Here is a 13,543-nt window from a genome sequence, read left to right on the forward strand (position 1 = left end):
ATGACTTCATGAACTTTTTCACAAATAAAAATTTAATCATTAGAGGTAAAATTACCAATAATCATCCCACAGATGTAATATCATCTACAGCTACTTTCAGTACCATTGATATTCATTTAGAGTCTTTTTCTCCAATTGATCTGAGTTAACTTCAATAATTACTTCCTCCAAACCATCAACGTGTCTTTTAGACCCCATTCCTACAAAACTGCTCAAAGAAGTCCTGCCATTTGGGGGAGGGATAGCTCAGTAGGTAGAGTGGTGGCCCCACGATCGGAAGGTCGGGGGTTCGACTCCACTAAAACGGCTACCCTGAGGTACCCCTGAGCAAGGTACCGTCCCTACACACTGCTCCCCGGGCGCTGCATTGGTGGCTGCCCACTGCTTCACTGGGTGAATGGGTTAAATGCAGAGGAGTAATTTCCCTACGGGGACTAACGCATACACATTATACACATTATACATTATTATACATTATTAATTAATTCTTCGATCTTAATTATGATCAACCTATCTCTAATAATCGGCTATGTACCACAGGCCTTCAAGCTGGCTGTAGTTAAACCTTTACTCAAAAAGCATCTCTAGACCCAGCAGTCTTAGCTAATTATAGGCCAATCTCCAACCTTCCTTTCATATCAAACATCCTTGAAAGAGTAGTTGTCAAACAGCTAACAGATCATCTGCAGAGGAATGGCTTATTTGAAGAGTTTCAGTCAGGTTTCAGAGCTCATCACAGCACAGAAACAGCTTTAGTGAAGGTTACAAATGATCTTCTTATGGCCTCTGACAGTGGACTCATCTCTGTACTTGTCCTGCTAGACCTCAGTGGAGCGTTCGATACTGTTGACCATAATATCCTTATATACATTTTCACTGCTATGCAGATGACACGCAGCTCTATCTATCCATGAAGCCAGGTAACACACACCAATTAGTTAAACTGCAGGAATGTCTTAAAGACATAAAGACCTGAATGGCCGCGAACTTTCTGCTTCTTCATTCAGATCAAACTGAGGTTATTGTACTCGGCCCTGAAAATCTTAGAAATATGGTATCTGAGCAGATTCTTACTCTGGATGGCATTACCTTGGCCTCCAGTAATGCTGTGAGGAACCTTGGAGTCATTTTTGACCAGGACATCTCCTTCAACGCACATATTAAACAAATATGTAAGACTGCTTTCTTCCATTTGCGCAACATCTCTAAAATTAGAAATATCCTGTCTCAGAGTGACGCTGAAAAACTAGTTCATGCATTTATTACTTCCAGGCTGGACTACTGTAATTCTTTATTATCAGGATGTCCTAAAAACTCCCTGAAAAGCCTTCAGCTGATCCAAAATGCTCCTGTTTTGGCTTCCCTTCATTGGCTTCCCTTCATTGGCTTCCTGTTAAATCCAGAATTGAATTCAAAATCCTGCTCCTCACATACAAGGTCTTAAATAATCAGGCCCCATCTTATCTTAATGACCTTGTAGTACCATATCACCCTATTAGAGCACTTCGCTCTCACACTGCAGGCCTACTTGTTGTTCCTAGAGTATTTAAAAGTAGAATGGGAGGCAGAGCCTTCAGTTTTCAGGCCCCTCTTCTGTGGAACCAGCTTCCAGTTTGGATTCAGGAGACAGACACTATCTCTACTTTCAAGATTAGGCTTCAAACTTTCCTTTTTGCTAAAGCATATAGTTAGGGCTGGACCAGGTGACCCTGAATCCTCCCTTAGTTATGCTGCAATAGACGTAGGCTGCCGGGATTCCCATGATGCATTGAGTTTTTCCTTTCCAGTCACCTTTCTCACTCACTATGTGTTAATAGACCCTCTGCATCGAATCATATCTGTTATTAATCTCTGTCTCTCTTCCACAGCATGTCTTTATCCTGTTTTCCTTCTCTCACCCCAACCAATCACAGCAGATGGCCCCGCCCCTCCCTGAGCCTGGTTCTGCCGGAGGTTTCTTCCTGTTAAAAGGGAGTTTTTCCTTCCCACTGTCACCAAAGTGCTTGCTCATAGGGGGTCATATGATTGTTGGGTTTTTCTCTGTACCTATGAAGCGCCTTGAGCCGACTTTTGTTGTGATTTGGCGCTATATAAATAAAATTGAATTGAATTGAATTGAATGTTCTTTTGATCAAGATGCCAAAATGCAGTTATTTAATTTGAATCCAGTTTACCAGCTCAATGTGTTTTTATGACAGCTGGTCTAATACATGTATTTAACAGTCTACTGTATGCATGTAACATATTTGTGCTGAGTGAAGAGCTCAGAGACTAGGTACCAAAGTTATTTTCTGCACATTATTCCAGTTAGATTGAATGTGCATGTGTCTTGCCCAGTAGGTGTATAGAGGTCAGCCAATGTGGGTGAGGGGACTCACACAGTATTAACTCCCTCGTAATCGTCCAGGTGTCTCCCCTACTTGTTAATGGTAGCTTCCCTTCTGATCATGGAACTTGTAATTTCTGGGCTTAACTTTAGAGGCCTTGACCGCCCCAAAGGAAGGTTGTTTTAATAGGCTATGAAACCTATAAGAGCTATTTGCACTAATCGAGAATACTACTCAGACTTTTACCTCTACTGAGCTAAAAAGTCAATGTCCACCATTTAGACTTTAATTGCAGGAAAGCAGCTGGGCATTCAGTGGAAGTATGATGTTAATCAAAACCTCTGAATTAACCATGTAACACGGCACAAATGAGCAGATGAAAAGCCAAAAATACAAAAAACAATTTGCAGGTTCACAGGTCGGGCTGTGGTTTTCCCTCCAGAGTCTCTGCTGGAATTTCCAACTGCAAACATCTTAGTTCTAATCTCCTGGATTCCTCATCTGGCAGAAGACAAGAGGGAAGAACCATTTCTACCCGCTCTCCCATTGGACATCAGAACCTCACCCATGGGGACATCCAATCACATTCTTAACATCTAGCTTTCCTCCAGACACACACATCACTGCCATGGTTGTAGCTGGCTTATGTGCCCTCAAAGCTCAAACATTAGGACAGTCATTTTTACCACTCATTACTACCACCCTTCTACTATAACATTTTTACTACTATTACATTTCTCATTTTTTATATTGATGCCCTCAGGAGTCTCAACACAGTGCAGTGCTGAGTGTGCAGGCAAAGCTCAAACTAAAATATTTTTGTCCTGGTGGGTTACCAGTAGTTGGTTCACTACCCGTACTCTTTGAACACAGAGCAAACCATAATTTAGTCTTCTGTGGGAAATCATCGTAACTTAAACTCCCTTTAACCCTGTACGGTAACCTTTCCTGTAACCTGATGTACACATCCTGTAACTACACGTCGGTCGATGCAGCCTGTAAAGATTTAATTGGTGTGGAAAGTTGTGGAGGAAGGATAAAAGGAGTTTCCAGTCACAGTGTCACTTTGGATGTAGATTCTTGGGATGTAGTCTAAATCAAGTTTAACCTGACATGCACCTCCAAGAAATATCACCACATGTCAGGGCGATGCAGCCAGCAAAGACTTAAATGACATGGAAGGTGTGTGTAGGCTTCACTCATTTAGACTGGATCAGAGCTTCATAGCTTCATATCTCTCAGTTGCTCTCTGTGAGTGCTGGTAGCAAACCCACCAGGTGTGACTAACAATCTCAAAGTAAAGATATTCCATTCCCCATACAGTTTAGAGAAAAGAAAGAAAAACATATTTGAAGTGTTCCTTTTTCTTCTGCGAAAAGAAACTGAAAGTTTTAATCTTTAATATTTGATATTGTTCTTGTTTCTATAGAAACTGAGAGCTGATAATTTTTCAGACTCATGGTTGGTTTTATATTTGAAAGTAAATGTACAGCAAAATTTCAAATGAATTGTTATTAATTGTCCAATTTTGATGGCCACTTGAAAGTGTGTCTGGCCTGCCTCAACACTGAAGCAATGGTTAGAGCACTTAAAGAGAGCTTGAGTTTAATTGGCGTAAGATTGAAGTGGAGACTGCTATTAGAATTCATCAGCTCGAGTTGGTCTCCTCTGACAGAACAGGTGCAAGCACAGAAACAGGCGCAGCAGCAACCCTTTGGGACTCTAACAACAACAAAACTTGCACTGTGCTGGTGTTAAAGGTGTTTTTGTTGCAACTTCTCAGTTGTAGTAGCTCCACTCACCTGTTTGTGTGGACTACTGAATATCAACATGGCTTGGACAGTGTCAAGTCTCCTGTACTTGAAGCCCCTGACTTCACCAAACTTTTCAAGTTGGAGCACTGTGATGAAGGTGGGAGCAGTACTGCTACAAAATGGAGCAGATGGGTCTGCCTACTGTCTTACATCTCTGCCAACTTTAAATGCCATCAGAGTTATAGTGTATACTGACCATAAGCCCTTGGTGTTCACGAATCACATGTACAACCACAACCAGAGGTTGATGCGCTGGGCCTTGTTAGCTCAAGACTACAATCCTGACTTCAGACACAAGAAGGATATCGATAACATAATGGCTCTTTGTCCCAAGTGAAGCTGTTCAGTTGGACTGAATGTATCTGTATTCCTGTGAAGTAATTTTTGTGCTGGGTTTACTTTCATGTGTGAGGGGGTTATGTTCACTGACCTTTTTCCCTCTTCCTGGAAGAGAGCTGGTCCACTTCCCTCCCTCTCTGTTCTCGGTGACCAGACCAGATTGCCACAGTTGAACAGCATCAAGATTGCTTGTGAAGCCGAATATATAGTTCTAACAGCGAAGTGCTCCTGCTCCCCTTTAGGCTACTGAGTGCTGGGAGGTGTGTACCTGCTGTGTTAGTGCTGGTTTGCTTTGATTATTATTGGAAGATAAAGGTGGCACCTTTGTGGGTCCTAGTTGGTTTTGCTGTTTGATTAAAGTACTTGGTGAGCACCCCCAAAAAGTTGATTCTGTTCTTGATGTAGCGTTTTCAGTGGGAGAAACGTTTCGTCACTAACCGTAACCCTAACCCTACCTGGATAATTGAGCATGCATTAAGACATACTTAGTGAGAAACTTGGGGTTGTCTGTCATTTTTATTTATGAAAATAAACTCTTTTCCTGCTTTGTGGAAGGGCCAGGGAGAAATGCCAAATCACAACGACACCACCTGAAGGTACTGTAGGTTAAAGACCCTATAATATTAGGGTGCTTGTTCAAAGGATTCATAGAATGTGATTGCTGGAGTTTCTTTCTGACCACAGTAGGATGAAAAACACCTGGCAAAAAACAGGTTCAGGGAGGGGCAGCCATCTGCTATCACCGGTGAGAGAGAGGAAAGGACAACAGGCAGCCTATGAGAGAAAGTGCCAAAGTTTATTAATTGTTTATACTTGAATTGGTGACAGAGATATGGGGTGAAAAGAGAGGAGTCAAGACAAAACACTCATGGGAATCCCCAAGCAGCCTAGGTCTATTGCAAAGCAACTATGGGAGGATTTAGGGTCACCTGATCCATCCCTTATTAAATGCTTTATCAAAAAGCACAATTTTAAGCCTAATCTTAAAAGTAGAGATAGTGTCTGTCTCCTAAATCCAAACTAGGAGCTGGTTCCACAGAACCAGCTGAAGGTTGCAGGCTCTGCCACCCGTTCTACTTTTAAATGTCTTAGAAGCCAGAAGTCTGACAGGGAAGTGCTCTATTGGGGTGATATGGTACTATGAGGTCTTTAAGATAAGCTATGGCCTGATTACTCAAATTATATGTGAGAAGAAGGATTTTAAATTCAATTCCGAATTTAACAGAGAGCCAGTGAAGAGAAGCCAATATAGGAGAAATATGCTCCCTGTTTCTCATCCCTGTCAGTACTCTAGCTGCAGTGTTCCAATTCAACTGAAAGCTTTTCAAGGAGCTTTACAGATTCATTCTGAGACATGATGTTTCTAATTTTAGTCATACTGTGCAAATGAATGAAAGCATTATATATTTGCTTAGCGTGCTCACTGAAGGGCATGTGTTGGCCACAAATTACCTCAAGATTCCTCACACTGTTACTGGAGGGAATGGTAAAGGCAGCCAGAGTAAATAATAGGATAGACAGATATAGGGCCAAAGTAATTAATCATAACACTGTAAACCAGAAGGTTATTGTTAGTTAATGATGGAAACAGAACCAACTGACCAGTGTGCTTTGTGGTGTTGCCAGTTTCTCCTGTTTTTTCAGGGAACCATAGGGCATCAAACCAACATCATAGTTACCGTGATTCAACCAGTCTGCAGACTCATAACACTTACACTTAGTTTCAGTCATTACAGTACTGCAAGTGCTATAATTCAACTGGCAGCCTATAGTCCTAAATTAAATTAAATCTTGAAAACTACATTCACATCTCAGCTATAGTTCTGTTCTAAATTATTACAGTTAAACTGTCTCTTAATGTAAATTGTTACCATTTTGTTTTGCAGTGTACATCCAGGTTAGAGCATCCTAATAATTGTTCTCCTGCCATACATACAGAAGAGAACAGGCTTCACCAGCTCTGACAGTGTGGATGTCATAGTGCCTGGCAGCAGCTTTACATTTCGAAATTAGCCATGAATCTTTTATTTGATGGGGAAATATTCTGTTAGCTTTTTACACTGTTCAAGATTTAATCATCTCACTGCAGAGAGAGATCAGATGGGGTTTGTCATGCCGAAAGGTTTTATAATCTCCATGTCAAGGTGGCCACTAACTTAGCTCACCTTTCTTTGCATGTGTGTTTGAGAGACTCTGTCAGTCACTCTCACATAACGCAAGCTAAATTAAAGAAATCCATTATGCATTTCAACGAGTCAGCCTGGGTCCAGCTTTAGAGCAGGGGTCGGCAACCCTGGGCACGCGCTGGACTGGCCATCGGGCATACTGGGCATTTGCCTGGTGGGCCGATGGTGATTTTTTGTTTTTACGGGCCGATGTTTTTTTTTGTTGTTGTTTTTGTAACGGCGTAAACAATGAGAGGTGGTGTCTATGGCGGAGCTTCCACAGAGGCCAGCAGGTGGATGAGGGAAAAGGGAGGAAGGAGGAGGAGAGACCCGAGGCGGCCGCTGGTCCGAGTGTCAGGTGAACTGAACTTCAGGTAAGAAGTTATGACCTGCAGTCTATCTGGGTCAGATATAAACCAAGTTTAGGTGGAGTTTATTTTCGTTGTGCTGACTTTTTACAGTCAGTTACAATAACTCGTACTGCGTGCTAGCTAGCATGACGGAGTTTGTATACTGCTGGGCGGGTGCTATGATGTTACTGATAGTGAACTTTATTTTATTCATAAGGTTAGTTAGTAGAGTTGCCAACCATCCCGTAAAAAACGGAATCGTCTCGTATTCAGAGAAAATATTATGCATTTTGTATTGAGCTGAAAAGGAACACAGTTTGTCCCGGACTTCAGCCAGGATGGAAAAAGACACAAAGCTGGAGTTATTCTGTCGTTACGCTGCACAGCTGCAATTTCTTCTCTCATTCTCTCCCCTCCCTCTCCTGTTGCTGCTTCAATCATGAAGCTGATCAATGATCAGCTGATCAGCTTTTCTCTCTTGTTTGTTTATCGCCCACTTTGTGCCACAAAGAGGAAACCAGCGGATGTCGCACTAAACAACAGCAGCACGTTTAAGCTTGATCAGCTGTTGTTAGAATTTATTTAATATTACTTTCTAGTATCAGCTGATGTTTGCTGGAGCCACAGCTGTAAAGCTGCTGGTCATGATGGTTTGTATATTTGGTGAGAGGGAAACATGAAGATGAAACCAGGAGATGTCCTTACTAAATCATCAGAGCTGAACAGGTGATGGAGAAACAGGTTTACCTTTTAGGTGACATGAATGAGTTGAAGGGAAGTTATGAACTGTTTCTGAGAGACAAATAACACCAGGATCCATTTCTAAGTAGCTGACAGCTGGTAACTGTGCAGGGGCGGGTCTAGCAAAGTTATGCCAGGGGGCCAGGTAGGGCATTAACAGGGAAAGGGGGGCACAAAGAAATACTTTTCTTTCTTATTCTCATTTAAAATGTCTCGCTTTTGATAATTATCTGAGTCTTACAACCAAAGTTTTTATCTGATTTAAATGTATAGAAATCATACATTTACCAACAAGACAGTGTACATCACTGTCACAACAGTGTTTGTTTTCATTCAAAGGCTTTATGGCTTTAATACCTGGTGGGCCGGTCTCTAGTCAAAATGCCCGATGTTTTGTCCCAGTCCAGCCCTGGGCATGACACGCAGTGAATTAATCTGAGAAGGTGCATTAAAAAAATAAATGGCCGGGCCAGCGGTGCACATCACAAATTAGCTCGTACACTCTAAGAAATGACACACTGATGTTGTTAGCATTATGTAAATGTTTTATGTTAAAACTAATGCCACCAATTGATTTTTAACTTTAAACACAAGTATGTTGTTTTGAATTTAATTAACAACACAATATTTCAATACAACAAAATTCAGTAAATTAAATCCAACGTAAAAAGTTCATTTAAAATGAAGAGCACTTTAATTTAAAGAGGATTGTCCTAATAGGCTCTCCGTACTTCTGAGTTTGCACATGTGCAGTCTGGAAGTTTGATCATCCGCCATTTTCAACTGAGACTTGCATATGCTTAGTATCCTGGATAGAATCCATCGCCATCTGAGGATTATTTGGTAAGTACAACAATTTAAGGATGACAAATTTGATTAATGTATACTAACTGATAAACATCTGACAATTTCGGGAATACTTTTGCATTTTTTTTAAACAAATGATGCCTGGTAAATTTTTTAACACTCTAGCTTAGCGGTCCCCAACCCCTGGTACCGGACCGTGAGAGTTGAGGCTCAGGTGTGAAATGTATGGTTTTCAGGGTTTTTATCGGTTTTCAGCGTTATTTTGTTATCGTTTTTATCGTTAACTCGGTTTTCCTGGGTCTTTTCACATGTGTTATGAATAAATCTTCTTTTTTCGGTACCGGTACTAGTTTTATTTTGTTGTATTTATCCGCGACACCTTAAAGGCCGGTCCGTGAAAATATTGTCAGCAATAAACCGGTCCATGGCGCAAAAAAAGTTGGGGACCACTGCTCTAGCTTGTATACCTCTCTCACGTGTTAGAAGTATGAAGACATTTAACAAATATTGCTGAACCCGCTTCGGTGTAATTTTCCAAAATCTTTTGCGATTCCTGTTAAGGTGAGACTTGCCTACTAAGACTGATAGTTTTAAAATTACTCCCAACTTCTACCGCACCTGCTGCCTGACATCAGTAATGACCGCCGGGAGCGCCAGCGATCCTGTAGTTTGAAGAATGAAATGTATGTATAGTGTGTTTTAGAAACATGGATCAATTAAGTTGCTACATTGTTTGAAAGAATTCGACTCCATGTTGATGTCTGGTTTAGTGTCAAACTCAGGGATTTGAGCGATTAACACTTTGATTTGTAAAGTATAAGACGTGCGTTCATCTGTTGTCATTGAAGTGCAGAATAATGTGTAATACTGTTATATATAATGCATTTAACTCCTTGTATCAGTTTCCATTGCTCATCAAAGTAACAATTTGTGTGTTCCCTTTTCATTTTAGGTTGGTTAGCTAGTTCTGTCTCTCAATAGATGCAACAAAAGTGGCTCAGATGTGGTTGTAAGTATTTGAGGTATCAATGGAACATGTACAAAATAAACAAATCTATGCTCTTTAAAAAAAAAATCAGTTATTGATGATGACTAACAAACTTCATTTTTTTCATTTTTTTCTAGGTTTTAAATGTGGAAGTGCAGACAGTGTGCTGAAAGTGTTTTGACAAGGTACCAATTACTAAAGCATTACAGATTAAAGCATGGCCATTATGGTCAAAGACACTCATATCCATGCACATACTATGAATGCCCTTGTTCATTTAAAACATGGAATGCTCTCAAAACACATTTGAGTCAATGTCATATTGATTCTTCAAGTAGATCAGGAGAAACAGTTATCTTTACATGCTCCTTGTGTCCTGGAAGCGAACTGATATCAGTTAAAGAGTATTTCTCCCATATAAACAACCATCTTAAGTGTTTTGAGACAGTCACTTGTATCTTTCAAAACTGTTCATTTCAAACTAATATATATGGTACTTTCAAATCGCATAAGAATAGAAAACATGGAAATTGCACAGAAAAAGACTTTAAACCTGAAGTTTTGAAAGGGTTTGTAAATGAAGATCAGCTATCTGAGGAACACTTAACAGATGATAGAGAAAATCACTCTAACTCCAGTGGTCCTAGTTTTGTTGAAGCTGAAAATGAGAACTTGCAGGAAACCATAATTAGGAAATTTGCTGCTGTCTTGCTCAAATTAGAGATTTTTTCACATGTACCCAGCTCTGCCATTGATGAATTGTTGGAAGAATTACACTTCATTTTTACTTCCGCTGTAGTGCCCATTTCAAACACAACCGCTGTTGAGGTATTCAGGAGGCACGAAGTTCAGGCTGACTTTCAAATAATTAATGAAGTTAACCTTGCCATTAATGCAAATAATCCTGTGGTGAAAGCTATAGCGAAGGGTGGTCCACTTTCCACCTCATTTAAACGTAAACAATATTATAAAGAATATTTTGAAGTTGTGGAACCTGTTGAGTATAAACTTGAAGCATATTCCAATAAGACTTTTCAGTATGTTCCCCTGCTGAAGTCTTTACATCAGTTACTTTGCCGTAAAGATATAATTGATAAGCTGGATTATGTGTTAATATTTTTGACTTTGTTTTGTAAAGAGGTTGAAAGGAACCAAAGTAGGAAACTTCCCTCATATTGAGTTCTTATCTCCACCAGAATCCCAGCATTGATGTTCGACGGGAATGCATTCTGAAAGCTGTCTGTGTCTACTTAAATGAAAAGCCAGATGACCTGTTCAAGGAATTCTTAGTAAGTTAAAAAAGGAAAACGATGAGTTATTTTCCTTTTTTTTAAATTTGGGATAGGAAATGGAAGGTGGACTTACTTGTCCATATGTATATGTATGCAGTTAACTTATATTTTTCTTTTCTTTTTATTTAAAGGATGTGGATCTTGGTGCAAGCAGAGAAACGGAGCAGCTGACTTTGGGAGTCTATGTTGTCAGACATGAAGGAGCAGACTCTGCAGATACACCTGAGGACATTGGTGTCATCATAGAAGGATGCACTGTGCTGCAAGCTCTTAGTGATGTGGCAAAGGGGTGTGCCCTCCTGCTTGGACTAATCTACAGTCTAAATCTGAGCTACCCAAAGCACCTGAAATACACATTTGAATTTCTTCAGAAGGTGCTGATGGAGTTGGATGGGAACAACCTATCCATGAAGGTGCAGGTTCTGAAAAACAAACTGCTTGAGTGAAACAGCCTGCACTGAACTATAGAGGACACTGAACTTTAAGGTTCTCGAACCCTTCTCCTTGCACTTCATAAACTGTTCAGTTTGAATTGCCGCACGAACTTCTGCAAGCCTTTCACTTTTCTGCGTTCTTTGTTCTTGAACCTTTACCAACATCCAACTACACTGAAAAAGACTGCTCCTAACTTTGGACTTCAGTTTAAGTTTTGAAGCAAAGGTTATTTTTCTAAATATGGACAAAAATGACACTAAAGTAATTTCTACCTGCTGTATTGTGGGATTTTCATTGTAGCCCAGTCAAGTTTAAAATAAGTCATGTTAATGTTAAAAATGTTAGAATCACAACGCTTTCCAGTTTTAATCATTTCGGTTTAGCATGACATTCTGTATCTTGTCTTTCTGCACTTATAATGCACTTGAATATATGTAAAGATTGTTTATGAAAAAAGATCTAAAAGCATTTGAATTACTCAAAGTGTTTACACACAAGTTTTACACAAAGTATTATTAAAGTTAGGTTAACTGAACAAACTTGTGTTCGATTTATTTAATTTACAAACTTAAATAGAGTATCTCTCCAAAAGTTGAATCCGTTCATCTGGACGTAGCGTTTTGTGGGAGAAACGTTTCGTCACTCATCCAAGTGACTTCTTCAGTCTCAGCTGACTGCAGGTTTCCCCAAACCTTATAACCGTTTCTCCCACAAAACGCTACGTCCAGATGAACAGATTCAACTTTTGGAGATTTACTTTCCTGGATGATTGAGAATGCATCAAGACGTTAAATAGAGTAAGTTGCAATTCTGTTAAAGTGATTTAATCCTATAGTTTCAGTAGAGCATGTTTTTGGTGCGTAGATTTATCAGATGTACTTAAAATTTCTTGTTCAAATTAAATGTATCATACATTTTACATTTCACTATCCCAGTTGTGTGGAACCGGTTGACATAACTGGGTGGAGTAAATACAACATGTTATTTCTTCAAGTAAGTAGAGCTTGTTTTGGTTGAGTAGGTTTTATTTAGTCCTCTCAATTTAAGTCAACAAGGTTAGTTAGATCAACATTATGATATTCAGCTAATACAACATGGTTCTTTTGATTTGCATTTAATTATCCAAATGTTATCAGATATACTTAAAATTTCTTGTTCAAATTAAATGTATCATACATTTTATATTTCACTAACCCACTTGTGTGGAACCGGTTGACATAACTGGGTGGAGTAAATACAACATTTTATTTCTTAGAGTGTATACACACATTAGTTGTGCCGCTTCTTAATGACGGTATCTTAGCTAACAACCCCAACTACCAGATTCAGCTTGTAATTGGCTAAAAATAACTTAGCCTACCGGTGAGAGGGACGTTGCTAGTTTTTTCAAGCGATGTTGAAATTTCCACATTCCAACACTTCAAATGCTTCAGGATCTGTCCGCTCAGCGCAGCATCAGCACCACGGAAATACACGGATACCTCCGTAGACTCGAGACAGAATTCACAGTGTGTTTTCAGGACTTACAGGTGTATGGACCAATGTTTTCTTTTCTGATCAAACCAGAAAGCTTTAATCAGCAGCTGGGTTTGTCTCGCATTAACTGGCTGAGTTAATGCCAGTTAATGACATCGAAATGCAGCTGATTGAACTGAAAAGTTCGACTCTGTGGGGGTCAAAGTTTGCAGAACTACAAACGCAGCTGGTATCCATAACTGTGCGTGTTCATGGAGCTGCATTTTCACCTGCTGGACATCACTACCTGACAAATTTAACTGTCTTCAGAACATTGCAGAGGCCTTATTGACAGTATTTGGCTCTACATATCTGTGTGAGCAGATTTTCTCTCACATGAAGAGTGTCCTCAGGTAGCCGTCTGAATGCTGGAGACCCGGAGACCTGTGTCTCTGAGTGGGAAACCAGAGATCATATTAACATGTGTGTCTCTGTATTAACAAACATACCATATTGACCCAGTTTATTTTTCTTGTCATTGTTGTGAGGAGACCATAAATAGCATTTGCATTTTCTATTGTACAGTTGATTTGCTGTTATGGAGTTCTTGTTATGGATAAAAAGTGTCTCTTTTTCTTGTTGTTTCAAAATAACTATTCGCTGATAGCTGCCATCATCTGCAAACAAATATAATTCTATAAAGTTGTTCTATATAGTGTGTAACTGTTAATATAGAGTGTTATTAAATTTATTGCTAATGCAATCATATGGCACACTGACTTCTGAGGAAATTTTAGATGGCACTCATCATCAGAAAGGTTGCCGACCCC

The 13,543-nt window shown here is 39.8% G+C and overlaps 1 long non-coding RNA gene across 1 annotated transcript; it reads left to right on the plus strand.

Annotated features, from left to right (window-relative positions):
* The first annotated feature begins 8,250 nt into the window (after positions 1–8,250).
* LOC120443505 lies at positions 8,251–11,235 on the plus strand. The gene is made up of 5 exons (XR_005615467.1): positions 8,251–8,579; positions 9,496–9,552; positions 9,669–9,716; positions 10,728–10,820; positions 10,955–11,235. It is a non-coding gene; the product is annotated as an uncharacterized LOC120443505 (long non-coding RNA).
* Positions 11,236–13,543: the final 2,308 nt, after the last annotated feature.

This window comes from Oreochromis aureus, linkage group 2 (genome assembly GCF_013358895.1).
Source record: "Oreochromis aureus strain Israel breed Guangdong linkage group 2, ZZ_aureus, whole genome shotgun sequence".
Taxonomy (NCBI): Eukaryota; Metazoa; Chordata; class Actinopteri; order Cichliformes; family Cichlidae; genus Oreochromis; species Oreochromis aureus.